General features: G+C 40.8%; 1 protein-coding gene and 1 long non-coding RNA gene across 4 annotated transcripts in view; both read right to left on the bottom strand.

The window, feature by feature from the left end:
* The window catches only part of ints7 (integrator complex subunit 7), a 122,736-nt gene that overhangs the window by 22,666 nt on the left and 85,844 nt on the right, over window positions 1–14,226 (bottom strand). The window lies entirely within an intron of this gene.
* Window positions 8,118–13,901, bottom strand: LOC141379486 (uncharacterized). 2 transcript variants are annotated; one of them, XR_012396263.1, is made up of 3 exons: window positions 12,446–13,901; window positions 10,234–10,489; window positions 8,118–8,177 (listed from the first exon to the last, which is right to left on the bottom strand). It is a non-coding gene; the product is annotated as an uncharacterized lncRNA (long non-coding RNA). The 2 variants fall into 2 exon arrangements; XR_012396262.1 differs by lacking the exon at window positions 8,118–8,177 and adding an exon at window positions 11,429–11,597 and having other exon boundaries at window positions 12,614–13,901.

Here is a 14,226-nt window from a genome sequence, read left to right on the forward strand (position 1 = left end):
TTCGCAAGTTCTACGTTAAATTCGTTCGTAAGTTAAACAAAAACGGTTGGTCTAATCAACTTGAATTCCATAACTTTTGGTTGGCATGGTCTGTAGATCATGTGATTCAATTTTGGTGAAAATCGGAGACACGGCCTAGGACGAGTTCGATCAAATAGGTTTTTCGAAAAATTTAAAATAGCGCGAAAAAAGTCATGACGGAAAATGACGTCATAGGGTGGGTTTGAATCGGACTGAGCCAAGGAATCAGAGGAAAAAAGAATTTTGATTGTAGCCCATTCCGTTCAAAAGTTATGATGATAAACATACGTGAAAGTTTGGACAAGTGGTGGCGCTAGAGAGTTTGATTTTGAGACTTCATATTTGGCCTGATTAATGTTAATACTGGCCTCTATCATTGTGCCAAATTATACAACTTTCCCGCATACGCCTATATGGGCTGCCATTCAAATCCGGCGGAAGAAACGGAAGAAGAAGAAGAAGAAGAAGAATAATAATAATAATAATAATAATAATAATAATAATAAGAACACTAACGAAAGCAATAGGTGCCTACGCACCTACGGTGCTTGGCCCCTAATAATAAGAACACTAACGAAAGCAATAGGTGCCTACGCACCTACGGTGCTTGGCCCCTAAATATAGCTGCAAGCAGCAATTAAGGGGCCAAGCACTTTTGCCCAAAAGGTGGCGCTGCTCCTGAAGTTTTTGAGTACTTTCAGGGCATGGGGTTGAAGATGCATACCATGTTTTGTAATGATATGTGAATGTGTTGGTAAAATATAGCATTTTTGGCCAAAAATCGAAATGGGCGACGCCCAAAATGGCTGACCTGTAAAAATCAGACATCATTCGACTCGGCATGCTCTGCCGGATGTAATGAGACCAGTTTCATGAGTTTCGGACGAAAGGTTGAGACGTTATAAGCCAAAAAGCAAGTTTTTTGTATCTCCGGACCACTAGAGGGCAGTGCGCCGAAACTCCGCAATTAACCTTAGACCCTAGTTGTCATAACACACACCAAGTTTAGTGTGAATCGGTGAATGCGTTACGGAGATATCGCCTCAAGTCCATTTTCGCAAGTTCTACGTTAAATTAGTTCGCAAGTTAAACGAAAACGGTTGGTCTAATCAACTTGAATTCCATAACTTTTGGTTGGCATGGTCTGTAGATCATGTGATTCAATTTTGGTGAAAATCGGAGACACGGCCTAGGACGAGTTCGACCAAATAGGTTTTTCGAAAAATTTTAAATAGCGCGAAAAAATTCATGACGGAAAATGACGTCATATGGTGGGTTTGAATCGGACTGAGCCAAGGAATCAGGGGAAAAAAGAATTTTGATTGTAGCCCATTCGGTTCAAAAGTTATCATGATAAACATACGTGAAAGTTTGGACAAGTGGTGGCGCTAGAGAGTTTGATTTTGAGACTTCATAATTGGCCTGATTAATGTTAATACTGGCCTCTATCATTGTGCCAAATTATACAACTTTCCCGCATACGCCTATATGGGCTGCCATTCAAATCCGGCGGAAGAAACGGAAGAAGAATAATAATAATAATAATAAGAACACTAACGAAAGCAATAGGTGCCTACGCACCTACGGTGCTTGGCCCCTAAATATAGCTGCAAGCAGCAATTAAGGGGCCAAGCACTATTGGCCATAAGGTGGCGCTGCTCCAGACCTTTTTGAGTACTTTCAGGGCATGGGGTTGAAGATGCATACCATGTTTTGTAATGATATGTGAATGTGTTGGTAAAATATAGCATTTTTGGCCAAAAATCGAAATGGGCGACGCCCAAAATGGCTGACCTGTGAAAATCAGACATCATTTGACTAGGCATGCTCTGCCGCATGTAATGAGACCAGTTTCATGAGTTTCGGACGAAAGGTTGAGACGTTATAAGCCAAAAAGCAAGTTTTCTGTATCTCCAGACCACTAGGGGGCAGTGCGCCGAAACTCCGCAATTAACCTTAGACCCTAGTTGTCATAACACCCACCAAGTTTGTTGTGAATCGGTAAATGCGTTACAGAGATATCGCCTCAAGTCCATTTTCGCAAGTTCTACGTTAATTTAGTTCGCAAGTTAAACAAAAACGGTTGGTCTAATCAACTTGAATTCCATAACTTTTGGTTGGCATGGTCTGTAGATCATGTGATTCAATTTTGGTGAAAATCGGAGACACGGCCTAGGACGAGTTCGATCAAATAGGTTTTTCAAAAAATTTAAAATAGCGCGAAAACATTCATGACGGAAAATGACGTCATAGGGTGGGTTTGAATCGGACTGAGCCAAGGAATCAGAGGAAAAAAGAATTTTGATTGTAGCCCATTCGGTTCAAAAGTTATGATAATAAACATACGTGAAAGTTTGGACAAGTGGTGGCGCTAGAGAGTTTGATTTTGAGACTTCATAATTGGCCTGAATAATGTTAATACTGGCCTCTATCATTGTGCCAAATTATACAACTTTCCCGCATACGCCTATATGGGCTGCCATTCATATCCGGCGGAAGAAACGGAAGAATAATAATAATAATAATAATAATAATAATAATAATAATAATAATAATAATAAATATAGCTGCAAGCAGCAATTAAGGGGCCAAGCACTATTGCCCAAAAGGTGGCGCTGCTCCAGAAGTTTTTGAGTACTTTCAGGGCATGGGGTTGAAGATGCATACCATGTTTTGTAATGATATGTGAATATGTTGGTAAAATATAGCATTTTTGGCCAAAAGTCGAAATGGGCGACGCCCAAAATGGCTGACCTGTGAAAATCAGACATCATTCGACTCGAAATGCTCTGCCGGATGTAATGAGACCAGATTTATGAGTCTCGGACGAAAGGTTGAGACGTTATAAGCCAAAAAAGCAAGTTTTTTGTATATCCGGACCACTAGGGGGCAGTGCGCTGAAACTCCGCATATAACCTCAGACCCTAGTTGTCATAACACACACCAAGTTTGGTGTGAATCGGTGAAAGCGTTACGGAGATATTGCCTTAAGTCCATTTTCGCAAGTTCTACGTTAAATTTGATCGCAAGTTAAACGAAAACGGTTGGTCAAATCAACTTGAATTCCATAACTTTTGGTTGGCATGGTCTGTAGATCATGTGATTCAATTTTGGTGAAAATCGGAGAAACGGCCTAGGACGAGTTCGATCAAATAGGTTTTTCGAAAAATTTAAAATAGCGCGAAAAAATTCATGACGGAAAATGACGTCATAGGGTGGGTTTGAATCGGACTGAGCCAAGGAATCAGAGGAAAAAAGAATTTTGATTGTAGCCCATTCGGTTCAAAAGTTATGATGATAAACATATGTGAAAGTTTGGACAAGTGGTGGCGCTAGAGAGTTTGATTTTAAGACTTCATAATTGGCCTGATTAATGTTAATACTGGCCTCTATCATTGTGCCAAATTATACAACTTTCCCGCATACGCCTATATGGGCTGCCATTCAAATCTGGCGGAAGAAACGGAAGAAGAAGAAGAATAATAATAATAAATATAGCTGCAAGCAGCAATTAAGGGGCCAAGCACTATTGGCCATAAGGTGGCGCTGCTCCAGACGTTTTTGAGTACTTTCAGGGCATGGGGTTGAAGATGCATACCATGTTTTGTAATGATATGTGAATGTGTTGGTAAAATATAGCATTTTTGGCCAAAAATCGAAATGGGCGACGCCCAAAATGGCTGACCTGTGAAAATCAGACATCATTCGACTCGGCATGCTCTGCCGGATGTAATGAGACCAGTTTCATGAGTTTCGGACGAAAGGTTGAGACGTTATAAGCCAAAAAGCAAGTTTTTTGTATCTCCGGACCACTAGGGGGCAGTGCGCCGAAACTCCGCAATTAACCTTAGACCCTAGTTGTCATAACACACACCAAGTTTGGTGTGAATCGGTGAATGCGTTACAGAGATATCGCCTCAAGTCCATTTTTACAAGTTCTACGTTAAATTAGTTCGCAAGTTAAACGAAAACAGTTGGTCTAATCAACTTGAATTCCATAACTTTTGGTTGGCATGGTCTGTAGATCATGTGATTCAATTTTGGTGAAAATCGGAGACACGGCCTAGGACGAGTTCGATCAAATAGATTTTTCAAAGAATTTAAAATAGCGCGAAAAAATTCATGACGGAAAATGACGTCATAGGGTGCGTTTGAATCGGACTGAGCCAAGGAATCAGAGGAAAAAAGAATTTTGATTGTAGCCCATTCGGTTCAAAAGTTATGATGATATACATACGTGAAAGTTTGGACAAGTGGTGGCGCTAGAGAGTTTGATTTTGAGACTTCATAATTGGCCTGATTAATGTTAATACTGGCCTCTATCATTGTGCCAAATTATACAACTTTCCCGCATACGCCTATATGGGCTGCCATTCAAATCCGGCGGAAGAAACGGAAGAAGAAGAAGAATAATAATAATAATAATAATAAATATAGCTGCAAGCAGCAATTAAGGGGCCAAGCACTTTTGACCAAAAGGTGGCGCTGCTCCAGAAGTTTTAAAGGACTTTCAGGGCATGGGGTTGAAGATGCATACCATGTTTTGTAATGATATGTGAAGGTGTTGGTAAAATATAGCATTTTTGGCCAAAAATCGAAATGGGCGACGCCCAAAATGGCTGACCTGTGAAAATCAGACATCATTTGACTCGGCATGCTCTGCCGGATGTAATGAGACCAGTTTCATGAGTTTCGGACGAAAGGTTGAGACGTTATAAGCCAAAAAGCAAGTTTTTTGTATCTCCGGACCACTAGGGGGCAGTGCGCCGAAACTCCGCAATTAACCTTAGACCCTAGTTGTCATAACACACACCAAGTTTGGTGTGAATCGGTAAATGCGTTACAGAGATATCGCCTCAAGTCCATTTTCGCAAGTTCTACGTTAAATTAGTTCGCAAGTTAAACGAAAACGGTTGGTCTAATCAACTTGAATTCCATAACTTTTGGTTGGCATGGTCTGTAGATCATTTGATTAAATTTTGGTGAAAATCGGAGACACGGCCTAGGACGAGTTCGATCAAATAGGTTTTTCGAAAAATTTAAAATAGCGCGAAAAAATTCATGACGGAAAATGACGTCATAGGGTGGGTTTGAATCGGACTGAGCCAAGGAATCAGAGGAAAAAAGAATTTTGATTGTAGCCCATTCGGTTCAAAAGTTATGATGATAAACATACGTGAAAGTTTGGACAAGTGGTGGCGCTAGAGAGTTTGATTTTGAGACTTCATGTTTGGTCTGATTAATGTTAATACAGGCCTCTATCATTGTGCCAAATTATACAACTTTCCCGCATACGCCTATATGGGCTGCCATTCAAATCCGGCGGAAGAAACGGAAAAAGAAGAATAATAATAAATATAGCTGCAAGCAGCAATTAAGGGGCCAAGCACCATTGGCCATAAGGTGGCGCTGCTCCAGACGTTTTTGAGTACTTTCAGGGCATGGGGTTGAAGATGCATACCATGTTTTGTAATGATATGTGAATGTGTTGGTAAAATATAGCATTTTTGGCCAAAAATCGAAATGGGCGACGCCCAAAATGGCTGACCTGTGAAAATCAGACATCATTCGACTCGGCATGCTCTGCCGGATGTAATGAGACCAGTTTCATGAGTTTCGGACGAAAGGTTGAGACGTTATAAGCCAAAAAGCAAGTTTTTAGTATCTCCGGACCACTAGGGGGCAGTGCGCCGAAACTCCGCAATTAACCTTAGACCCTAGTTGTCATAACACACACCAAGTTTGGTGTGAATCGGTGAATGCGTTACAGAGATATCGCCTCAAGTCCATTTTTGCAAGTTCTACGTTAAATTAGTTCGCAAGTTAAACGAAAACGGTTGGTGTAATCAACTTGAATTCCATAACTTTTGGTTGGCATGGTCTGTAGATCATGTGATTAAAATTTGGTGATAATCGGAGACACGGTGTAGGACGAGTTCGATCAAATAGGTTTTTCGAAAAATTTAACATAGCGCGAAAAAAATCATGACGGAAAATGACGTCATAGGGTGGGTTTGAATTGGACTGAGCCAAGGAATCAGAGGAAAAAAGAATTTTGATTGTAGCCCATTCGGTTCAAAAGTTATGATGATAAACATACGTAAAAGTTTGGACAAGTGGTGGCGCTAGAGAGTTTGATTTTGAGACTTCATAATTGGCCTGATTAATGTTAATACTGGCCTCTATCATTGTGCCAAATTATACAACTTTCCCGCATACGCCTATATGGGCTGCCATTCAAATCCGGCGGAAGAAACGGAAGAAGAAGAAGAAGAATAATAATAATAATAATAATAAGAACACTAACGAAAGCAATAGGTGCCTACGCACCTACGGTGCTTGGCCCCTAATAATAAATATAGCTGCAAGCAGCAATTAAGGGGCCAAGCACTATTGGCCATAAGGTGGCGCTGCTCCAGACGTTTTTGAGTACTTTCAGGGCATGGGGTTGAAGATGCATACCATGTTTTGTAATGATATGTGAATGTGTTGGGAAAATATAGCATTTTTGGCCAAAAATCGAAATGGGCGATGCCCAAAATGGCTGACCTGTGAAAATCAGACATCATTCGACTCGGCATGCTCTGCCGGATGTAATGAGACCAGTTTCATGAGTTTCGGACGAAAGGTTGAGACGTTATAAGCCAAAAAGCAAGTTTTTTGTATCTCCGGACCACTAGGGGGCAGTGCGCCGAAACTCCGCAATTAACCTTAGACCCTAGTTGTCATAACACTCACCAAGTTTGGTGTGAATCGGTGAATGCGTTACAGAGATATCGCCTCAAGTCCATTTTTGCAAGTTCAACGTTAAATTAGTTCGCAAGTTAAACGAAAACGGTTGGTCAAATCAACTTGAATTCCATAACTTTTGGTTGGCATGGTCTGTAGATCATGTGATTCAATTTTGGTGTAAATCTGAGACACGGCCTAGGACGAGTTCGATCAAATAGGTTTTTCGAAAAATTTAAAATAGCGCGAAAAAATTCATGACGGAAAATGACGTCATAGGGTGCGTTTGAATCGGACTGAGCCAAGGAATCAGAGGAAAAAAGAATTTTGATTGTAGCCCATTCGGTTCAAAAGTTATGATGATAAACATACGTGAAAGTTTGGACAAGTGGTGGCGCTAGAGAGTTTGATTTTGAGACTTCATGTTTGGTGTGATTAATGTTAATACTGGCCTCTATCATTGTGCCAAATTATACAACTTTCCCGCATACGCCTATATGGGCTGCCATTCAAATCCGGCGGAAGAAACGGAAGAAGAAGAAGAAGAATAATAATAATAAATATAGCTGCAAGCAGCAATTAAGGGGCCAAGCACTTTTGACCAAAAGGTGGCGCTGCTCCAGAAGTTTTTAAGGACTTCAAGGCATGGGGTTGAAGATGCATACCCCATGTATTGTAATGATATGTGAATGTGTTGGTAAAATATAGCATTTTTGGCCAAAAATCGAAATGGGCGACGCCCAAAATGGCTGACCTGTGAAAATCAGACATCATTCGACTCGGCATGCTCTGCCGGATGTAATGAGACCAGTTTCATGAGTTTCGGACGAAAGGTTGAGACGTTATAAGCCAAAAAGCAAGTTTTTAGTATCTCCGGACCACTAGGGGGCAGTGCGCCCAAACTCCACAATTAACCTTAGACCCTAGTTGTCATAACACACACCAAGTTTGGTGTTAATCGGTGAATGCGTTACAGAGATATCACCTCAAGTCCATTTTCGCAAGTTCTACGTTAAATTAGTTCGCAAGTTAAACGAAAACGGTTGGTCTAATCAACTTGAATTCCATAACTTTTGGTTGGCATGGTCTGTAGATCATGTGATTCAATTTTGGTGAAAATCGGAGACACGGCCTAGGACGAGTTCGATCAAATAGGTTTTTCGAAAAATTTAAAATAGCGCGAAAAAAGTCATGACGGAAAATGATGTCATAGGGTGGGTTTGAATCGGACTGAGCCAAGGAATCAGAGGAAAAAAGAATTTTGATTGTATCCCATTCGGTTCAAAAGTTATGATGATAAACATACGTGAAAGTTTGGACAAGTGGTGGCGCTAGAGAGTTTGATTTTGAGACTTCATAATTGGCCTGATTAATGTTAATACTGGCCTCTATCATTGTGCCAAATTATACAACTTTCCCGCATACGCCTATATGGGCTGCCATTCAAATCCGGCGGAAGAAACGGAAGAAGAAGAAGAATAATAATAATAATAATAATAATAATAAGAACACTAACGAAAGCAATAGGTGCCTACGCACCTACGGTGCTTGGCCCCTAAATATAGCTGCAAGCAGCAATTAAGGGGCCAAGCACTATTGGCCATAAGGTGGCGCTGCTCCAGACGTTTTTGAGTACTTTCAGGGCATGGGGTTGAAGATGCATACCATGTTTTGTAATGATATGTGAATGTGTTGGTAAAATATAGCATTTTTGGCCAAAAATCGAAATGGGCGACGCCCAAAATGGCTGACCTGTGAAAATCAGACATCATTCGACTCGGCATGCTCTGCCGGATGTAATGAGACCAGTTTCATGAGTTTCGGACGAAAGGTTGAGACGTTATAAGCCAAAAAGCAAGTTTTTTGTATCTCCGGACCACTAGGGGGCAGTGCGCCGAAACTCCGCCATTAACCTTAGACCCTAGTTGTCATAACACACACCAAGTTTGGTGTGAATCGGTGAATGCGTTACAGAGATATCGCCTCAAGTCCATTTTTGCAAGTTCTACGTTAAATTAGTTCGCAAGTTAAACAAAAACGGTTGGTCTAATCAACTTGAATTCCATAACTTTTGGTTGGCATGGTCTGTAGATCATGTGATTCAATTTTGGTGAAAATCAGAGACACGGCCTAGGACGAGTTTGATCAAATAGGTTTTTCGAAAAATTTAAAATAGCGCGAAAAAAGTCATGACGGAAAATGACGTCATAGGGTGGGTTTGAATCGGACAGAGCCAAGGAATCAGAGGAAAAAAGAATTTTGATTGTAGCCCATTCGGTTCAAAAGTTATGATGATAAACACACGTGAAAGTTTGGACAAGTGGTGGCGCTAGAGAGTTTGATTTTGAGACTTCATAATTGGCCTGAATAATGTTAATACTGTCCTCTATCATTGTGCCAAATTATACAACTTTCCCGCATACGCCTATATGGGCTGCCATTCAAATCCGGCGGAAGAAACGGAAGAAGAATAATAATAATAATAATAATAATAATAATAATAAGAACACTAACGAAAGCAATAGGTGCCTACGCACCTACGGTGCTTGGCCCCTAATAATAAGAACACTAACGAAAGCAATAGGTGCCTACGCACCTACGGTGCTTGGCCCCTAATAAATATAGCTGCAAGCAGCAATTAAGGGGCCAAGCACTATTGGCCATAAGGTGGCGCTGCTCCAGACGTTTTTGAGTACTTTCAGGGCATGGGGTTGAAGATGCATACCATGTTTTGTAATGATATGTGAATGTGTTGGTAAAATATAGCATTTTTGGCCAAAAATCGAAATGGGCGACGCCCAAAATGGCTGACCTGTGAAAATCAGACATCATTCGACTCGGCATGCTCTGCCGGATGTAATGAGACCAGTTTCATGAGTTTCGGACGAAAGGTTGAGACGTTATAAGCCAAAAAGCAAGTTTTTTGTATCTCCGGACCACTAGGGGGCAGTGCGCCGAAACTCCGCAATTAACCTTAGACCCTAGTTGTCATAACACACACCAAGTTTGGTGTGAATCGGTGAATGCGTTAAAGAGATATCGCCTCAAGTCCATTTTCGCAAGTTCTACGTTAAATTAGTTCGCAAGTTAAACGAAAACGGTTGGTCTAATCAACTTGAATTCCATAACTTTTGGTTGGCATGGTCTGTAGATCATGTGATTCAATTTTGGTAAAAATCGGAGACATGGCCTAGGACGAGTTCGATCAAATAGGTTTTTCGAAAAATTTAAAATAGCGCGAAAAATTTCATGACGGAAAATGACGTCATAGGGTGCGTTTGAATCGGACTGAGCCAAGGAATCAGAGGAAAAAAGAATTTTGATAGTAGCCCATTCGGTTCAAAAGTTATGATGATAAATGTATGTGAAAGTTTGGACAAGTGGTGGCGCTAGAGAGTTTGGTTTTGAGACTTCATAATTGGCCTGATTAATGTTAATGCTGGCCTCTATAATTGTGCCAAATTATACAACTTTCCCGCATACGCCTATATGGGCTGCCATTCAAATCTGGCGGAAGAAACGGAAGAAGAAGAATAATAATAATAAATATAGCTGCAAGCAGCAATTAAGGGGCCAAGCACTATTGGCCATAAGGTGGCGCTGCTCCAGACGTTTTTGAGTACTTTCAGGGCATGGGGTTGAAGATGCATACCATGTTTTGTAATGATATGTGAATGTGTTGGTAAAATATAGCATTTTTGGCCAAAAATCGAAATGGGCGACGCCCAAAATGGCTGACCTGTGAAAATCAGACATAATTTGACTCGGCATGCTCTGCCGAATGTAATGAGACCAGTTTCATGAGTTTCGGACGAAAGGTTGAGACGTTATAAGCCAAAAAGCAAGTTTTTAGTATCTCCGGACCACTAGGGGGCAGTGCGCCGAAACTCCGCAATTAACCTTAGACCCTAGTTGTCATAACACACACCAAGTTTGGTGTGAATCGGTGAATGCGTTACAGAGATATCGCCTCAAGTCCATTTTCGCAAGTTCTACGTTAAATTAGTTCGCAAGTTAAACAAAAACGGTTGGTCTAATCAACTTGAATTCCATAACTTTTGGTTGGCATGGTCTGTAGATCATGTGATTAAATTTTGGTGAAAATCGGAGACACGGCCTAGGACGAGTTCGATCAAATAGGTTTTGCGAAAAATTTAAAATAGCGCAAAAAAAGTCATGACGGAAAATGACGTCATAGGGTGCGTTTGAATTGGACTGAGCCAAGGAATCAGAGGAAAAAAGAATTTTGACTGTAGCCCATTCGGTTCAAAAGTTATAATGATAAACATACGTGAAAGTTTGGACAAGTGGTGGCGCTAGAGAGTTTGATTTTGAGACTTCATAATTGGCCTGATTAATGTTTATACTGGCCTCTATCATTGTGCCAAATTATACAACTTTCTCGCATACGCCTATATGGGCTGCCATTCAAATCCGGCGGAAGAAACGGAAGAAGAAGAAGAAGAAGAAGAATAATAATAATAAATATAGCTGCAAGCAGCAATTAAGGGGCCAAGCACTATTGGCCATAAGGTGGCGCTGCTCCAGACGTTTTTAAGTAATTTCAGGGCATGGGGTTGAAGATGCATACCATGTTTTGTAATGATATGTGAATGTGTTGGTAAAATATAGCATTTTTGGCCAAAAAACGAAATGGGCGACGCCCAAAATGGCTGACCTGTGAAAATCAGACATCATTCGACTCGGCATGCTCTGCCGGATGTAATGAGACCAGTTTCATGAGTTTCGGACGAAAGGTTGAGACGTTATAAGCCAAAAAGCAAGTTTTTAGTATCTCCGGACCACTAGGGGGCAGTGCGCCGAAACTCCGCAATTAACCTTAGACCCTAGTTGTCATAACACACACCAAGTTTGGTGTGAATCGGTGAATGCGTTAAAGAGATATCGCCTCAAGTCCATTTTCGCAAGTTCTACGTTAAATTAGTTCGCAAGTTAAACGAAAACGGTTGGTCTAATCAACTTGAATTCCATAACTTTTGGTTGGCATGGTCTGTAGATCATGTGATTCAATTTTGGTAAAAATCGGAGACACGGCCTAGGACGAGTTCGATCAAATAGGTTTTTCGAAAAATTTAAAATAGCGCGAAAAATTTCATGACGGAAAATGACGTCATAGGGTGCGTTTGAATCGGACTGAGCCAAGGAATCAGAGGAAAAAGAATTTTGATTGTAGCCCATTCGGTTCAAAAGTTATGATGATAAATGTATGTGAAAGTTTGGACAAGTGGTGGCGCTAGAGAGTTTGGTTTTGAGACTTCATAATTGGCCTGATTAATGTTAATGCTGGCCTCTATAATTGTGCCAAATTATACAACTTTCCCGCATACGCCTATATGGGCTGCCATTCAAATCTGGCGGAAGAAACGGAAGAAGAAGAAGAAGAAGAAGAAGAATAATAATAATAATAATAATAATAATAATAATAAGAACACTAACGAAAGCAATAGGTGCCTACGCACCTACGGTGCTTGGCCCCTAATAAATATAGCTGCAAGCAGCAATTAAGGGGCCAAGCACTATTGGCCATAAGGTGGCGCTGCTCCATACGTTTTTGAGTACTTTCAGGGCATGGGGTTGAAGATGCATACCTGGTTTGTAATGATATGTGAATGTGTTGGTAAAATATAGCATTTTTGGCCAAAAATCAAAATGGGCGACGCCCAAAATGGCTGACCTGTGAAAATCAGACATCATTCGACTCGGCATGCTCTGCCGGATGTAATGAGACCAGTTTCATGAGTTTCGGACGAATGGTTGAGACGTTATAAGCCAAAAAGCAAGTTTTTTGTATCTCCGGACCACTAGGGGGCAGTGCGCCGAAACTCCGCAATTAACCTCAGACCCTAGTTGTCATAACACACACCAAGTTTGGTGTGAATCGGTGAATGCGTTACAGAGATATCTCCTCAAGTCCATTTTCGCAAGTTCTACGTTAAATTAGTTCGCAAGTTAAACAAAAACGGTTGGTCTAATCAACTTGAATTCCATAACTTTTGGTTGGCATGGTCTGTAGATCATGTGACTCAATTTTGGTAAAAATCGGAGACACGGCCTAGGACGAGTTCGATCAAATAGGTTTTTCGAAAAATTTAAAATAACGCGAAAAAAGTCATGACGGAAAATGACGTCATAGGGTGGGTTTGAATCGGACTGAGCCAAGGAATCAGAGGAAAAAAGAATTTTGATTGTAGCCCATTCGGTTCAAAAGTTATGATGATAAATGTATGTGAAAGTTTGGACAAGTGGTGGCGCTAGAGAGTTTGATTTTGAGACTTCATATTTGGCCTGATTAATGATAATACTGGCCTCTATCATTGTGCCAGATGCATACCATGTTTTGTAATAATATGTGAATATGTTGGTAAAATATAGCATTTTTGGCCTAAAATCGAAATGGGCGACGCCCAAAATGGCTGACCTGTGAAAATCAGACATCATTCGACTCGGCATGCTCTGCAGGATGTAATGAGACCAGATTTATGAGTCTCGGACAAAAGGTTGAGACGTTATAAGCCAAAAAAGCAAGTTTTTTGTATATCCGGACCACTAGGGGGCAGTGCGCTGAAACTCCGCATATAACCTCAGACCCTAGTTGTCATAACACACACCAAGTTTGGTGTGAATCGGTGAAAGCGTTACGGAGATATTGCCTTAAGTCCATTTTCGCAAGTTCTTTGTTAAATTTAATCGCAAGTTAAACAAAAACGGTTGGTCAAATCAACTTGAATTCCATAACTTTTGGTTGGCATGGTCTGTAGATCATGTGATTCAATTTTGGTGAAAATCGGAGAAACGGCCTAGGACGAGTTCGATCAAATAGGTTTTTCGAAAAATTTAAAATAGCGCGAAAAAATTCATGACGGAAAATGACGTCATAGGTTGGGTTTGAATCGGACTGAGCCAAGGAATCAGAGGAAAAAAGAATTTTGATTGTAGCCCATTCGGTTCAAAAGTTATGATGATAAACATACGTGAAAGTTTGGACAAGTGGTGGCGCTAGAGAGTTTGATTTTGAGACTTCATAATTGGCCTGATTAATGTTAATACTGGCCTCTATCATTGTGCCAAATTATACAACTTTCCCGCATACGCCTATATGGGCTGCCATTCAAATCTGGCGGAAGAAACGGAAGAAGAAGAAGAAGAATAATAATAATAGTAAATATAGCTGCAAGCAGCAATTAAGGGGCCAAGCACTATTGGCCATAAGGTGGCGCTGCTCCAGACGTTTTTGAGTACTTTCAGGGCATGGGGTTGAAGATGCATACCATGTTTTGTAATGATATGTGAATGTGTTGGTAAAATATAGCATTTTTGGCCAAAAATCGAAATGGCCGACGCCCAAAATGGCTGACCTGTGAAAATCAGACATCATTCGACTCGGCATGCTCTGCCGGATGTAATGAGACCAGTGTCATGAGTTTCGGACGAAAGGTTGAGACGTTATAAGCCAAA

This window comes from Danio rerio, chromosome 20 (assembly GCF_049306965.1).
Source record: "Danio rerio strain Tuebingen ecotype United States chromosome 20, GRCz12tu, whole genome shotgun sequence".
Classification (NCBI taxonomy): Eukaryota; Metazoa; Chordata; class Actinopteri; order Cypriniformes; family Danionidae; genus Danio; species Danio rerio.